This window comes from Sceloporus occidentalis, unplaced genomic scaffold (assembly GCF_023333645.1).
Source record: "Sceloporus occidentalis isolate IW3139 unplaced genomic scaffold, rSceOcc1.0.p SCAF_1, whole genome shotgun sequence".
In the NCBI taxonomy this organism is placed as follows: Eukaryota; Metazoa; Chordata; class Lepidosauria; order Squamata; family Phrynosomatidae; genus Sceloporus; species Sceloporus occidentalis.
In genome coordinates, this window is record NW_028316981.1 from 260,515,705 (window position 1) to 260,531,216 (window position 15,512).

A 15,512-nucleotide genomic window follows, 5' to 3' on the forward strand; every position below is an offset into this window, starting at 1 on the left:
TCCTTGATTTCATAAAACCTGAAGGGAACCATTTTTATGTGGCACTGTCCAGTACATATCTAGCTGACATGTTGCAAGTCATTCGTGGATATCAGGCTGGGTCAACCAGGTGCAATGCTAGTATCTCACTCCATATCAATTTCTTCACTTTCTGCCCCACAGAACAGTGGGTTTATTCCAATATTCTCCTGGGCTGTTTGCTTCTTTAATATCAAAAATATAACTCTTTTTAAAATAATCTGTTTCCCCACTAAGCTTAGCATTAGTTCCTCTGCTTCTTTTTATTTAACAGGCTTAATTTAGAATGTTTTATTTCATTAAAGAATAAAAGACATCTTGACAATGGACTAGTGATATAGATCGTTTAATGCTCAGCTGTACCCATTATCATGAATTAAAAGAATTATATGTGGAATAGTAATCCCATCAGAACACAAGGCTTAATTGAATGGAAGTAGCCTGATAAATTGAGAACTCTGTATGAAGTGATCATTTCTTAGACTATAGCTCAGATTATAGCAGGAAGCATGCATGAGTAATATTTATTATTTTATACTGGGTTATTTTAAGGTTTGTGATATGAAATGTAGGCACAGAGTCTTTAGAACAGCCAAGCCATATAACTCACATTCACACTGATGAGCCCATAGGCAATACATTGATTTATGTTTTCTTTTTGAAACAAGAGTCAAATACAAACCATGAGCATACAAGAAAGAGCAAGAGGGAATCTTCAGGCATACTATGAGATAAAAAGAACTTTTCTCTAGACATGTTCAAAACACTTTCTCAAAAGCCTTGGGACTACAATAGCATGGTCCATGAATATATACGCTCTTTCGGTCCTGCATGTATTGTTAGCATGGTCAACCCATATTAAGACTGTACCCTATGTGCTACTGGTTGGTTTATTTGCATACATTTGTGGACTCAACTTTTTATAAAATATATAATTTGTATCTTATCTTAAGGGTAAAGCATATTTTGAGTATAAAATGTCACTGGCTCATTTTGTTCGATGCCCAGGTAGAGCTGGGATAGATTGGTGCCTGAATAGGATATGAGGTTACTACTGATGTGTGAACACAGTTTTGAGCTATGTGGAACAATGGTCTTATTCAGTATTAGCAGGTTCTAGGAGGAGAAGGACCTCCACGGGGAATGATAAAGACGTGAAAGAAGGAAATAGGGCATCCAGGTAACAGGAACCCAATAACAGGAAGGCAATAACTGTGGCTGAAGGAAAGGTTATAAATGGGAAACTTACTTGGGGAAAAAACGTGAAAAATATATACTCGACTATAAGTTGACCTCATGTATAAGTCGAGGGCAAGTTTGGGGTCAGCATTATGGATTTTGCTATGGCCCGTGGATAAGTTGAGGGTAAAATTTAGAGGCATATAGCAAATGATCTCTAAAGGATGAAGCAAAGCAAAACAATGTCAAAAATCCAGCAGACATAACTCTTTGTGTGCACTTTTAAGGCTGGATGGATGAGATACTTCTAGGTGCTTCTAAGACAGATTATACTCTTGCTTTTCACCAGAGGATGGTTCATTTTTTTTTTAATAAGAGTTAAATTACAGTATTTACACTGATCCATGGATAAGTTGACTCAGATTTTTGGGGGTTAATTTTTATATATGAGTATATACATTACATGATAATAAATGGTGAATGGGCAGAGAGTGTAGGAAACTGAATCAGAATTGTGCTATTGTGCTACTCTGGTTCTTATTTTTTTTTAAAAAAAATGTTTTTAAAAGCATGCAGGAAAACTGAGGCGGGTTACACACCGCCATGAAAGTATGGAGTCAGTCCGTACTAGGGTTAGGAAGGTGCGGTGCTTCTGCACCCCCCTAACCCTAGTACGGACTGAGTCCGTACAAAATGACGGCTCCCCTTCCACATGGGGGCCGCCATGATGACGTCATGACCACGCCGCCTCTATACGGGGCGGCGTGGACGTGACGTCATTGGTCTGTGCCAGAGCGCTTAGTGCGCCCTTTCTGCAGACCAGGAAGGAGCTCCGTTTCGGAGCTCCTTCCTGGTTTGCAGCGCCGCTTTGCATCGCTGGGCGCAGCCTTCAGACGGCTGCGCCCAGCGAAGCAAGGGAGAAAGGGGCCAAGCTCCCCACCAAGCTCCCCGCCAAGCCCCAAGGACACCCCTTTTTAGGCTGCGGGGAAGCGGCGTTTTGCCACTTCCCCGCAGCCTGAAAAGTGGCGGATTGGGGCCTCAGCGGCTGCTGTTCTGGCAGCTGAGGCCCCAATACACTGGGGAAAGGGGCGGGTACAGCCCGGCCCAAATGGGCGGTCTGTAATCCGCCTGAGAATGCACGCACAGCAGTTTCCTTGGGAACTCTTGGCAATCCTGGTGTCCACCTAGTCCATCCATTGGAAATAGTTTTGATGTTTACCTGCTAGAAATCCTCGGAGCATACCCAAGAGAGCAGCAAGTAATGTGTATCCATAGTGTGCCCCCTGTCCTCCCAATATCACAGTGATGTGGAATGAGACATTCACATGCAGAATAGGCAGTTATTAACAGATTTTTTTCCAATAGGGAATGAATTGATTTACCTAACAGCAATACAGCATCATATAGTGTCAAAAGAGCCACAATGTCATGTGATAAACTCTAGGCAAAGACAAGTCTAATGCAGCAGTTGCAGTATAACATTATCATGTAATAAACTCCTGAGTAAGTGAGCAAACATTTATTTATTTATTTAAATCAATCAGTAAATAAACCGCTGAGTGACCATAGAATAGTGAGACTAGACACAGAGAATTGGGTTGAAAAGTCCACTTTAATTAACCTAGAACCTATTGTTGAGACAACAGGCACTAGCCAATGGAAGCAAAGCCAGAAAATGTGGGGCTGCTCCCAGGAGTGAGTATATAAGAGGTAGGAGCAGGTTTGAACATGGTTAATGTTTATTGTTCCCTGAAGGGTGAAGAGCCATTGAGGCTTCTGTGAGGGGCAATCAGAAAAGGTTTTAGGTACCCAAGAAAGGAATGAAATGTCTTTAAATAAACTGATGTGGTGTCCTGCGGGAGACATACTATTTGGTGACTAGTGGAGTCACAGGTAACCAGAAGGGTTATAAGATACAGAAGTTTAATAAAGGTTCTGTGAGAACTTAGTCTGTATGGAAACATATATAAAGCTATAGAGAAACAATTACAAAAAGAAACTAAAAAAACTGTTAAATTATGTAATTAATGAAGTATTTATACACCGTATCCAATGTGAACATCATCCACTAAAAGAGATACTGTACTCAGCCTGATTTGTAAATAAATGCATTACTTTGTTTCAACAAGCAGCTGTCTGAAGTGATTTCAGAAACACATTAAAAATGCTTCCAACATTGAGAAAAGTCTTTTAGGTCTGGAACACAGTAGATAGTTGGTATGTGGCTGTCAAAGAATAATTGGTGCCAAGCTGGGGTGAAATTTGAAACCTAGAGTGCTCACATCTAAAGAGTTATAGTGCATGGGACACTTAAGAGAGTCCCGGGTTCAAGTCTCGCAGTGAAGAATCGGTGGGATATTGGCCAGCACCTTCACACCTATTTAGACTGCACTAAACCTGGAATGGAGCAAGAAGGTGATCAACCTAACGTGGTATCAGCTGGGGCCTTGCATTACGTCATGGCCTCCTCATCAGCCCAAGTGAATCACCTGAGACACAAGGACAACCCAGTAACTCTTATTATTTCTCCCCCCACTACCTGCTAAATGACCACATATCTAAAGATACTAAGGGTAAAGGTTGTCTAGTTGTGTCTGACTGCAGGGTGCTCATCTCCATTACTAAGCTGAGGGAGCCAGTGTTGTCAAAGATGACTCTGTGGTCATGCAGCCAACATGACTAAATGCCAAGGCACATGGAACATGGTTACCTTCCCACCAAAGTAGTACCTATTTACCTACTTACACTTTTACATTCTTTTGAACTGCCAGGAACTAGTGATGGGCGTTCACTCCATCACATGGCACTTGGGCCTCACACTGCTGATCTTCTGATCTTGTGGTCATCAGAGTTGGCATCTTAAACACTGAACCACCACATTCCTAAAGATACTACCTCAAGCCAGTTGTCAGGGTCCTCCAGTGTGGGAAACAAACAAACAAAAAATTAAAAACAAAACCACCCACATTAAAGGGCAAAAATTCCTATTCAGTCCTGAAATGTCCAGCAAAGTTCAAATTGCAATGGAGATCTGAGGGTGCATCAAGTTGTCATTCAAAAAAAGAAGCAACAAGGGGCAGGCAGAGCTTATAAATACCTTAGACCTGCTCCCAGATATTTGGAGTTAAGGTGCTGGCCTCTCCTCCATTGCTGTCCAACAAAAGTACACCTTATCCCACAGTGCCTCATACTCTTTGGGTCTGGATTCACAATATATGTTTATCAAGGACAATTTTTTAGCAACAGGAACAGCTCCACTGAAGAAGCAGAGCAAACTCTTCCTTCGATCCGGGAGTGTTATTGTCTAAGCTGCAGTGATCTCTGGTTACCTTTCAGGTGAGCATGAGGATTCTACCAACTAACAAGGTGATTAAATATAATCCACCAATCAGAATTCATGTCCCTAATAGCTGACAGAGTCATTGCCCTCTGGAGAATTCCTCCTGCTCTGTTGGCTTGACCTCAGCTAGCAGGAACAGTGGCTGTATTGAAGGGTCAAAAGGTGGCAAAAGAAGGAATGAGGCATTTACGTGGATACTGTAACACTTTCTGCCTCTACACAATTGTTAAAAAAATAAAGTGTTGAAAGTTGTCAATTGCCACTCTCAGTCTTTACTTCCTCTTAAATGTTGGTCATAGCTGAAAACAAGTTTTGTAAAGGTTCTCAATGGGGAAAAAGAAAATGAGTTTTGGAAGAGTTAAACAACGGATTATTCTCATTTTACGTCATCGAGAATTACTGCAGGAAAATGGTAGAATGCAGGCAGAAAACAAAAGCACAGGGCTGAATAAAAGAAACAGGGTGACTTTTTTTAACCCCTGGCTTGCAAAACTGTGTACACATATTTGGATGTGTACAATTTTAGCTGGAAACAAAGGCTTGGCACATACACAGTTGAAGCAGATTTGAGGCCAGCTTGAGCTATAAGTGGAGATCTGAATCATTCACTGTATTAACTTTTGTGATAACAGAACTTTTATATGGTTGTTTATTCAACAGAAAGTCTTCTGATTTAAAATGTTTACTTTCTTCTTGGAAAGCCTGGACAAACTTTTTAGGAATAATAATTTATAATGATATTTTACAAAGCTTCCAGGTAAAGACATGTTTAAAGTGTCTGCCTGGAAAAGAACATAGCGGAAGGATGTACTGTGCTGAAGAAAGTGATTTAATGGAAATAAACAAAAACTCTTGAAAGGATATATAAAGCATAACTAGGTAACACCATCCAGTGGCCATCCCCTGAAGCTTATACACATTCTATGCTTTGGGTACTCTATACAACATAATTCAAGGTTCCTCGTTCTATTCACAGTGAGGCTTCATCTTCAGCAGATCCAAATAAGTGGCAACTCAATGCTTGGTGGACAAACCAGTATCATATCTTCCTGTGCATGAAAGTTAGGACTTTCTTTAGTTAGGGAATAAGATAAAGTCATTACAGAACAACAAAAAAGACTGCAGAGCCATAGGTTATATCCACACAACTGCTTTGGAAAAATATTCTCTGTGTACAACATAGAAACAAAACAATGTCATTTCCATATTTTCAGAGGTGTGGAAAACAGCTTTTAAAAAATGACCCTCATGTTGGTAATGAGTGAAGCTCATGCTGCTTCAGAAGAGCAATCTTTTGAGGCAAACAGCATTTCAAATTAGGACTACCAATCTGACAGCTTTCTGACATGGAAAAGGACACAATAAATGCAAGATGAAATAAATAAATGGCCAAGGTGAGGGGGAGGAGAAGGGTTTCTTCCTTTTAAAAAAGTAAAACACAATTTATTTGGAATATGTTCAGGGCATTTATAAAAAATTTCCTCCTCCACTTTTCCTATTGTTGTAATTTAAGACCATTACAACATGTGCAAAGGAGCTATAAGCCCACTGGGTGACACTGGGGCCAGTGGTGTCCACTAGCCTAGTATCACCCAGTGTCAGGGGGCTGATGGGGGCTGCCAGGGTGGAGGTGGCCAAAAGGGTGCACTGGGCCTGCTCCTTTGCTGTAGTGGTGGAGGTCTCCATGTGAGAAGGCCAGTGGCAGCATCAAAACAAGCCAAGAGAGGATCATTCAGTCTTCTCCTTTCATGTGGTGAGGGAGGTCTCTTCACGAGGAGGCTACCACTGCTGCAGCAAGCTGACAGAAGGTCACTAAGCCCATTCCTTTGCTGTTGTGGTGGAGGTCTTCTCATGAGGAGGCCTCTGCCTTAGCAGCCACGAGGGATGCAATAGGAGGAGGGCCCAACCGGGTGTCACCCAGTGTGGGCTACATCTCCTGCATCCCGTAATGATGCAACTGTTGGGGCCAGTCATTTGCTCTCACTATAACTGATACTGAACTGTTGTTCTGAGGATAAAATGGGTTGGGAGAACTATGAATAGTTCATAGAAGAAAGGTGCCCTTAATAAATGAATTAATTTTCATATGTAGGTTTCAGAAAGGAGCATTTAAGGTATTTTACAACTTCTTTTTGGGGGGAGGGGAGCAACTGTAAGGCCTATGCTGAAGACATCTTCATTATATCTAATTTCCCTAGATAACTATATGTCAGATTCTAATTTCCCAATGTAGGAGGGCAATGTGGGAAAGCCTAAGGAGGCTCATTGATGGCTAGATCCATTGACAAACCTTGACACACCCCCTCCATGATACCTGGAGGACTGAGAAAATTGAATGAGGATTTATCAAGAGCTATATGCTGTTCACACAGCGTCCTTGTACCACCACCTCTACTGTGATATCAAGAGGGTTGAGTAGATAGCTGAAGAATGATAGATAAATATAGCCATTTCTAATATTTTTTCACACACACACACACACACACACACACCAATGACTTTAGCATGGCAAGGACAGTAGAGTGAGGCTTGTCAAAGGATATAGCCATTGACACCCCACATCTCAAGAAATGGTCATTTAGAGGCTGGTAGAAGGGCAGAGGGGAATGGCAATAGTCATTGATGATCTTCTCTTAACTTTTGCCTTCTCAACATAGGCACATAATGGCTTGCATGAAGATAGGAGGAAAGCAAGGGAATATCATTCTTGCATAAGGATGGGAGAAAACTAAGGGGAAATAATCAATCACTGTAATTCTTGGCTGCCTCCACAAACCGCTACATGCCAGAGGGGAAGGAAAAGAGTATGCCTGTGTTAAAGGGGCAGGAATAATCCTTGACTCTATTCAAAGTCTCAGGGAGGAACATGGTGGGGGCATTTGTGGAAGGTCCCCATTTCACACATACACACACAAGTCTTCAAATACTCTTTCCACTCATAGTCAACTTAAATAGTTATTAGTTTAGTCACAAAGTGGGTGTGTAGGAAAGGAGACACTGGCATTGGTGGCATCACCAAGAAACCTAAATGGTATTAGGAGATTACAGTACCTTGTCCCTCAGAACTATGGAGTATGGATTTCCTTTAGGTTCATTCACCTGAAGCTACTGGGAAAGCTACTGCACTGTCTACACACTAAAAAGAAATGTCTGCATTTGTTTGAAGTAAGAATGAAAGTCTAGTCATGCTGAACCAGCTAAGTCATGTCTACTTCACCTTCTTTTTGTAACATGGATCAACAAGCAGGACACAAATGCAACAGCATCCTCCTGCTTCTGTTTCCCACAAGTGCCCTGCACATACATGACACCCTCTGATAATGGAGATGGCATAGCCACCATTAGTAGCTGCAATATCTTCATGCTCCATTCCCCCCTTCAAAACTGTCTAACATGGCAGCTATCTCTATATCCTGTGGTAGTAAAATCCTGAATTTATCTGTGTGCTGCTTGTCCTGCATCTGCCATACTTTGGTTTCAGGTAGATGAGTCCATGTCCTTTTGTCTTGAGAATGGATGAAAAACCTCTCTCCACATCAAGGTTAATTTTATACTTTTTCTCATGTCATATTTACCCGTTTTTTCCCTATGATAAGCGGTGCCAAATTCTGACTTTGAAGAACAATGGCTCGAGTCCCTTCTGTCATAAGATTAATAACACTGTGAATCTTGTTTACTCAATGCTCCTGCTATCTCATCTCCTTTTTCTGGCATGTGCACCAATGAAAACACAACTGCCAATAAGGTCCAGCTGTAGGACTGTATAGTAAGCAGAGATCAGAAAAGATGAGAAAGGCACCTATTGGGAATATGCTGTTATAAAACAGCCTTCAGTAGTAAAGGGATCCAGACTACTATATGACCTGTTCTCATTTTCCAGCTTTTTATTTACACAGACCATGGCTATCCAAGAATGCTGGCAGGGTGAATTTAAATTTTCCTGCAAAACAAATTGCCAGTACAAGTTGCCTCTTCAATTTGTCACAATGATATTATTTTACACCAGTTGTGACTCATGCATTTTGGCATTCAAAAGAAGCCAGAAAAATGGTTAGGAAAGCTGCCCTTTTTATAAAAGAGACAAGGTGATGATTTTCTTTGTGCCAGAAGACAATTCATTTCAAAAAATTCCAAGCAATTAATACTGTAAAAGAGCACATATTAATTGCCTCTTATAAATTCTTTCACCTAGAAAGTCCTTTAGAATCAGTAACTGAAAAATGAGATTAACTTTTCCTTTACAAATTTTCATATTGTTGTAGCCATGGTAGTTTATTAAAAAAAAAAAGCAAAAACAAAACAAAAATATCCTATTCTCTATAGGTAAAGCAAGGTTTCCCCCCTCTCCTCAATGTATCAGCTTCCAGAGAAACTGAGTGAAACTGTGTGTTTTAGGATTATTATTTTTGTTACTTCAATAGTGGCTGCATATACTTCCAGAAAATGGTTCACATCAGCATTTGATATGGTACTGGGAACATGCCTTTCTATTCCCTCCAGATTCCAGATTTTTTTAACACCTTATCTCTCAAAACAGGGCATATTAGGAGAAAAATAATGGGAAATTGAGTGCCTTTAACTCATTCCCCCAATGGAGGATGGATCAAAGAATGGAAGTGTACAAGAACAAGAGGGATTAACATTTTTCCTCCTGCCAAAAATCACATCCCTGAAGCTGCTCTTAGTACTGGATACAAAATTTTCATAGACATCACTAAGTACAGATTAAGTACTTCCATAATAAGCATATTCACTCAATAGTGACCCCCATCACTTTGTCATGAAATAACTTTTCTTTTGTCTTAGGTTTATGTCCAGACTATTTGGGAGAGAGTATCTCCCCATACAAACCCACCAGAACCTTAAGATCTTCAGGGGAAGAACTTCTCTTGGTCACATCACCATCACAGGCTTGCTTGGTGAGGACATGAAAGAGATATTTCTTGATGGCTTCTTCCACCTTCTGGAATGCCCTTCCACAAGAGGCTAGGCTGATTGCATACCTGCTTTCCTTTCATTGGCAAGCAAAAATGGTTTTATTCAGGAAGGATTTAACTATATAATCATAGGATGTCTTTTATATGGTGTGTTTGTTATATGGGAAAAGATACTGCACTTAGGGCGGAAAATGAAATGCATAGATATAGGATGGGGTACACTCTATTCTGCTTTGGTCAGGCCTCACCTGAAATACTGTGTTAAGGAGTTCTGGGCACCACAATTCAAAAAGGATGTTGACAAGCTGGAGTGTTTCCAGAGGAGGGCGACCAAAATGGTGAACGGTCTGGAAGCCATGCCTTATGAGGAAAGACTTAGGGAGCTGGTATGTTTAACCTAAAGAAAAGACAGTTAAGGGGTGATATGATAGTCCTGTTTAAGTATTTGAAGGGGCATCACATTGAAGATGGCTCAAGCTTGTCATACTGAGGAGGGAGCAAGCTTGTTTTCTGCTGCTCCAGAGTAGAGGACCCGAAACATTTGATGCAAGCTACAGGAATAGAGATTCCACCTAAACATTAGGAGAAACCTCTTGACAGTAAGAGCTGTTTGACAGTAGAACACACTCCCTTGGAGAGTGGTGGAGTCTTCTTCCTTGAATAAAGACCTTCAAGGCTGGATGGCCATCTGTCAGGGATGCTTTGATTGCATGACAGGGGGTTGGACTGGATGGCCCTTGTAGTCTCTTCCAGCTCTATGATTCTATGGGTGTGTACTGTAGTTTTTAATGTATGTAATTTTATACTTTTATTTTTTGGTTTTAATTGTTTTTAAATATTTTATTGTAAAGTCTTTTAAAGTATTTTTATGTGTGAGCCCCCTTGGCTCTCTTTTCTAGGAGAAAGGAAGCATAAAAATTAAATAAATAAATAAATAGATAGATAGATAGATAGATAGATAGATAGATAGATAGATAGATAGTCCCGAAAAGCCATTTCACTTTCAACATTGGCCAAGTCTGAACAGGCCAAAAATCATATCCCCCCATCCCCAGTTACAGTGTCATCCTTTTCAAACAACACATGATCCAAACGCTGGTTCTGGAATGAACAGTCTGGACCACATTCACCACCAGAACTGGAGTATAACACCCTTAGGTAAAGGTTTTCCCTTGACATAAATGTCTAGTCTTAACCAACTATAGTGGGCAGTGCTCATCTCCTAAACTGAAGAGCCAGTGCTGTCCAAAGACTAATCCAGTAGTCATATGGCCAGCATGACTGCACCAAACACTGATACCTTCCCACTGAGAAGGGGTACCTATTTATCTAGTTGCATTTGTATGCTTTCGAAGTGCCAGGTTGGCAGAAGCTGGGACTAGTGATGGGAGCTCACCCCATCGTGTGGCACTTGGGTCTCAAACTGCCAACCTTCTGACCTTACAGTTGTCAGAATTGGTGTCTCAAGCTCTAAGCCACCGCAACACCCTTGCACCTGTTTAAAATGATCTATATCTTACTCTGGATCTTCCAGGAATATATGGAGCTCTACATTTCTGTGCTGGTGTGGTTGTCCACATTGGCATCCTACTGAATCTTCCACTATTGCTGACAGTTCTGAGGTCAGGGTACAGTGGGCTGCCCAGGGAGTTTCTGGCCAGTGAAGACAAGGCCATTGTTAGATTCTATTTTTTAAAAGGTGCATATTCTAAATTTTAAAGGTGAGTGTTCTCGGTTGTTCATCCCCTATAGTTAAGGTTTCTTATGCAACAAAGGAATCTGGGCTTGTGGGCCTCCACATGTGCTGGCCTCCAACTTCCATCAACCTAGACAGCACAGTCTATGGAGTGGAATGGTGAAAGTTGTAATCCATCAACACCCGCAAATTGCCCACCTGAGCTGAACTGCTGTTCCATTAATAGTGTTTACAGTTTCTAAAACATTTATTAAGACCTTACTTTTCTGACCAATCATAATATATCTGGTAAAGACTTCCAAATGTCACATATAGTGAAATACTGTGGAACCCAAAATATCATTCATTCATAATTTAAAAGAAGTTTGATGACAACAACTGTGCCCTTCCCCAATAGCCTCCTAATGCATGCATTGCAATCTAACATAAGAATTTGCAGGTCAGTGAAATTCAAATGAGCTTCATGGCTAAGATAATAGTTATATTGGAAGGAGGAAGATTGAGGTTTATGAAACATATATTAAGTTTTGATCTGTGAAAGCTAAGATGGGGAAAAGTTTTGTTAAAATCTACTTGTTTACTTCAAGTAAGTATGACTGGAATAGTATATCCTTCACACCTTGCCTTGTACCAGGAAAGACTGAAAATAAAGCTTTAGTTCTATAAGAATTTATTAAAATTTGCTAATTTCTTTATATTTAAAATAGAGATTTAAAATATCCTAATGCAGAAGAAATTAAAATTGACAGATTAACCCACCAAGTCTATGAGTTTTTAATATGTAATTCATTTAAAACTTGGGTCTGAATGCACTAGGGTTGCTACCTTTTCCCCCCTCAGAGGCTCCATCTTTAACATTTACATGGTGACCATGAAAAATCTGGCCTTCTTCATGCCCAAATAATCTAAAGGCACCAGATTCTTCTTAATATTGGAAGCTGAGCAGGGTCAGCTCTAGTTAGCACTTGGATGGGAGGACACCAACAAATACCACAGGCTGTAGGCTGTATTTCAGAGGAAGGAATTGTTAAAACTACCTCTGAGTATTCCTTGCCTAAGAAAACACTATGAAAATCATGGTGTCACCATAAGTCAACAGGTGACCAACAGGCAAACACTCTCTCACACACACAGACACACTCGATGCTATATCTACTGGATTTGGTAAGCAAAGCTAAAGGAGAATAGCATTTCAATCCATTTTTGAAGCATTTACCACAATTTGCAAATTTCTGTAAATGCCAGATAGAAATAATGTGAAGGTTATTTTAAAAATGGAGGATAAAGCAGAACTGACAGTTTCCCCCATCTCTTAGAATTGTAGAATCATTGAGCTAGAAGAAACCACAAGGGCCATCCAGGCCAACCTCCTGCCATGCAGGAAATCTCAATCAAAGCATCCTTGACAGTGTTGGACAGAACAGTGTTTAAATAAAAGTCTCCCACCATTTATTCTGAGCTTTCAGGCAGATCCATTTTGTAGTTCATATACTCTATCCAACAAGGAAAACAAGGAATAACACATAACATTAATTAAATAAATAATCATAAAACATTAATTTCAAACAAATTGTATGTCCATTGGAAAAATCAGGTATGAAGTGCGATGAAAAAGAAGAGAGAATTTTTGGATAAAAATCCCATTGAAAACAATACAGTGCAGCTAGGCTGCCTTGACACACACAAGTAAGCATTCTGGCATGCAACAAATATACATCCACAGTTCCTAATCTGGTGCATCTGTAGGTTTACTACAAATAAACCACACTTTACAAAAACAGAATATGGAAGGCTTCATTTGTACATATCTCTCTTTACCTAGTCAACATGCCGAGTGGAATACATGGTATCATTGGTATAGTTTGCTTGAGACTCAATAGAATATTACCACTTGAGGTTTTTTTTAAGGAAATTAATCTCATCAGAACTGAAATTCAAAGCAACATGCTTGCAAAGAACAGTCACATTCCTCTGGCTCACAGAATTACATACATCTCTGAAAAGCTGATTCTTCCATTTGATGAATATTTCTGTGATGACACACAAATTAATATCTTTGTGGCTGCATAACAGCTTTGACAATAAAGTATTGAAAGCACATCAACCTACCACAAGTATTATGGCATTGGGTTGATGATTTTGAAAGGTAGAAATGCTGAAATTAACAAGATAGATGTCCTACAGACAATTCAGTAACATATAAATATTCATTCTATTTCTCCTACATTTGAGATCCAAAGCAGTTGAAGGTAGATTAAAATATTCTTAATAAAATCTTTGAAAAGACTTTGAAACAACAGACAGACAAGGCTGAATATCTCAATAAACTACAAATCACAGGATTCCACAGGATGGAACCACGACAGTTTAAGTGGTGCCAAACTGCTTTAATTCTACTCTGTGGATATATTCTTGAAGGCATACAATAACAAGAATAGTAGACTTTTTATTTATTGAGAATTTTTAAAAATCCTATTTTTTCCAGTTGCCACTGATCTTCAAAAACTTTGAGAATCATTGGGGCTGTGCAGACCGCCCCTAAGGGACAGCCTGCAGCCTCCTTCAGCTGCACCGGAGCCAGGCCATGGCAACTGCACACCACGGCCCTGATCTGGTCTTTTTAGGGCACAAAAAAGGAGCCACAAAAAGCGGTTCCTTTTTGCGCCCTGGAAAGGGTGCAATAGCTGCAAAGCCATGGCTTTCAGGTGCTCCTTTGGTTCTCATGTGGGTACAGCACCAGAGGGGCACCGTGATGCTCTGTGGAGCAGTGTGCGGTTGTCACACCACACTGGGAGTGGAGTCGTGGCAGGCAGCATGTGGATCCAGAACAAACAAATTTTGAACTTCAATCTATTGGAAAGAAAAGTTCAATTGAAATTTCTCAGCATAGTAAAGTTCCTGAATGTCATTTCAGGTGAGTAATTCTACTAACCATAGCAGAATTTCCTTATATATATCCTGGTTTGCTAACTGATCCTTCCTAAACTGGAAACCTTGAGGTTTGTGGCTCTATCTCTGATATTTTTATGTAGCATTCTTGGCTCAGAAAAAGATCTGCTGAATATCCCAGTTTAAGAACACAGCAGATTTATAGCCTTCCCCTTACTGCCAGTCTTTAAGTCACTAATACAACACTGACAGGCCAAACACAAATCTTAGAATTTAATGTTATTTGGATATTTATTCATACAAATAAGTCACATACTAATTATTTTGCATGTATTATGAAACAGCCATACTTTTTCTAACCCTAGGGACAGGAGATTTTAAATAGCATGAGTTAACTAAGCTTCTCTGTTTTTCTAAATATACAGTACCACATATAATGTTTACATGCTTTCAAACTCCTAAACTAGTGTGTAGTATGTACTTAGGGAAAATAGAAGATCCTTTTCTGTCACCAACATAAGGCCAGTGAAAGGGACAACATATTGCTATAGTAAGTTGTGTTTGCAGAAGATATGCAAGAAGGGTAGTAATTTGGTTTCATGCACATCTTTTATAATAATATATAACCAAATGCATATATGTTAACTTGCCTTAAAGCCCACTTCTAAACATACAACTCCCCAGTTCCAACAGCTCCGCTGGCTTCTTTCAAAGTGCTGGTTATGGCCTATAAAGCCTATACTTGCTTATGTCCAGCCTATCTGATATATCATTTGAGCCCATATCCCCATACAAGTTGGTTCAGACTCTGAGATCCTCAGGAGAGGCCCTTCTTTCAGTCTTCCCACTTTCATAGGTACATGGCTTAGGGATACAAGACAGGGACTTCTCAGTGACTGTCCCTAGGCTTCTAGAAAGCTTATCTCATTAAGGTATATAGCCCCTAGCTGGGAGGGACATCCTTGTCCACAAAAGAGGAAATAGCAGGACCATTCTGAAGCATTTGTAGGCCTATTTGGAGCTAAGTGAACTGAGGCCCCATTCCCACTCGCTCATTTGCCCTGGATAGAACTGGGCAGATCCGGTTGCCCTCATATTGAATCTGCACAGAAAGAAGTTCATACTACCCTTTACCTCGATCGTTGCAATTTGCCCCTCTGAAGTTCACATTTGCAGTACAACTTTAAAATGGAGCCTCCTCTGTTGTCAATCAAATTCACTTCTGCTTTCATTTAATGTGACATATCCTACAGCTTTCCCTCCTCCTTTTTCTAAAAAAAAAACTGGTGGCACTGTGCACATATTCTGTCAACTTGTCAAATTAAAAAACCTCCAGGTGTGTGTTTTGTGTGTATTTGGGTCATTACAGATTCTGGCAACCCTAAAATGAACCCATCCTGGGGTTTTCTTGGCAAGATTTGTTCTGAGGAGATTTGTCATTGCCTTTCCCCTG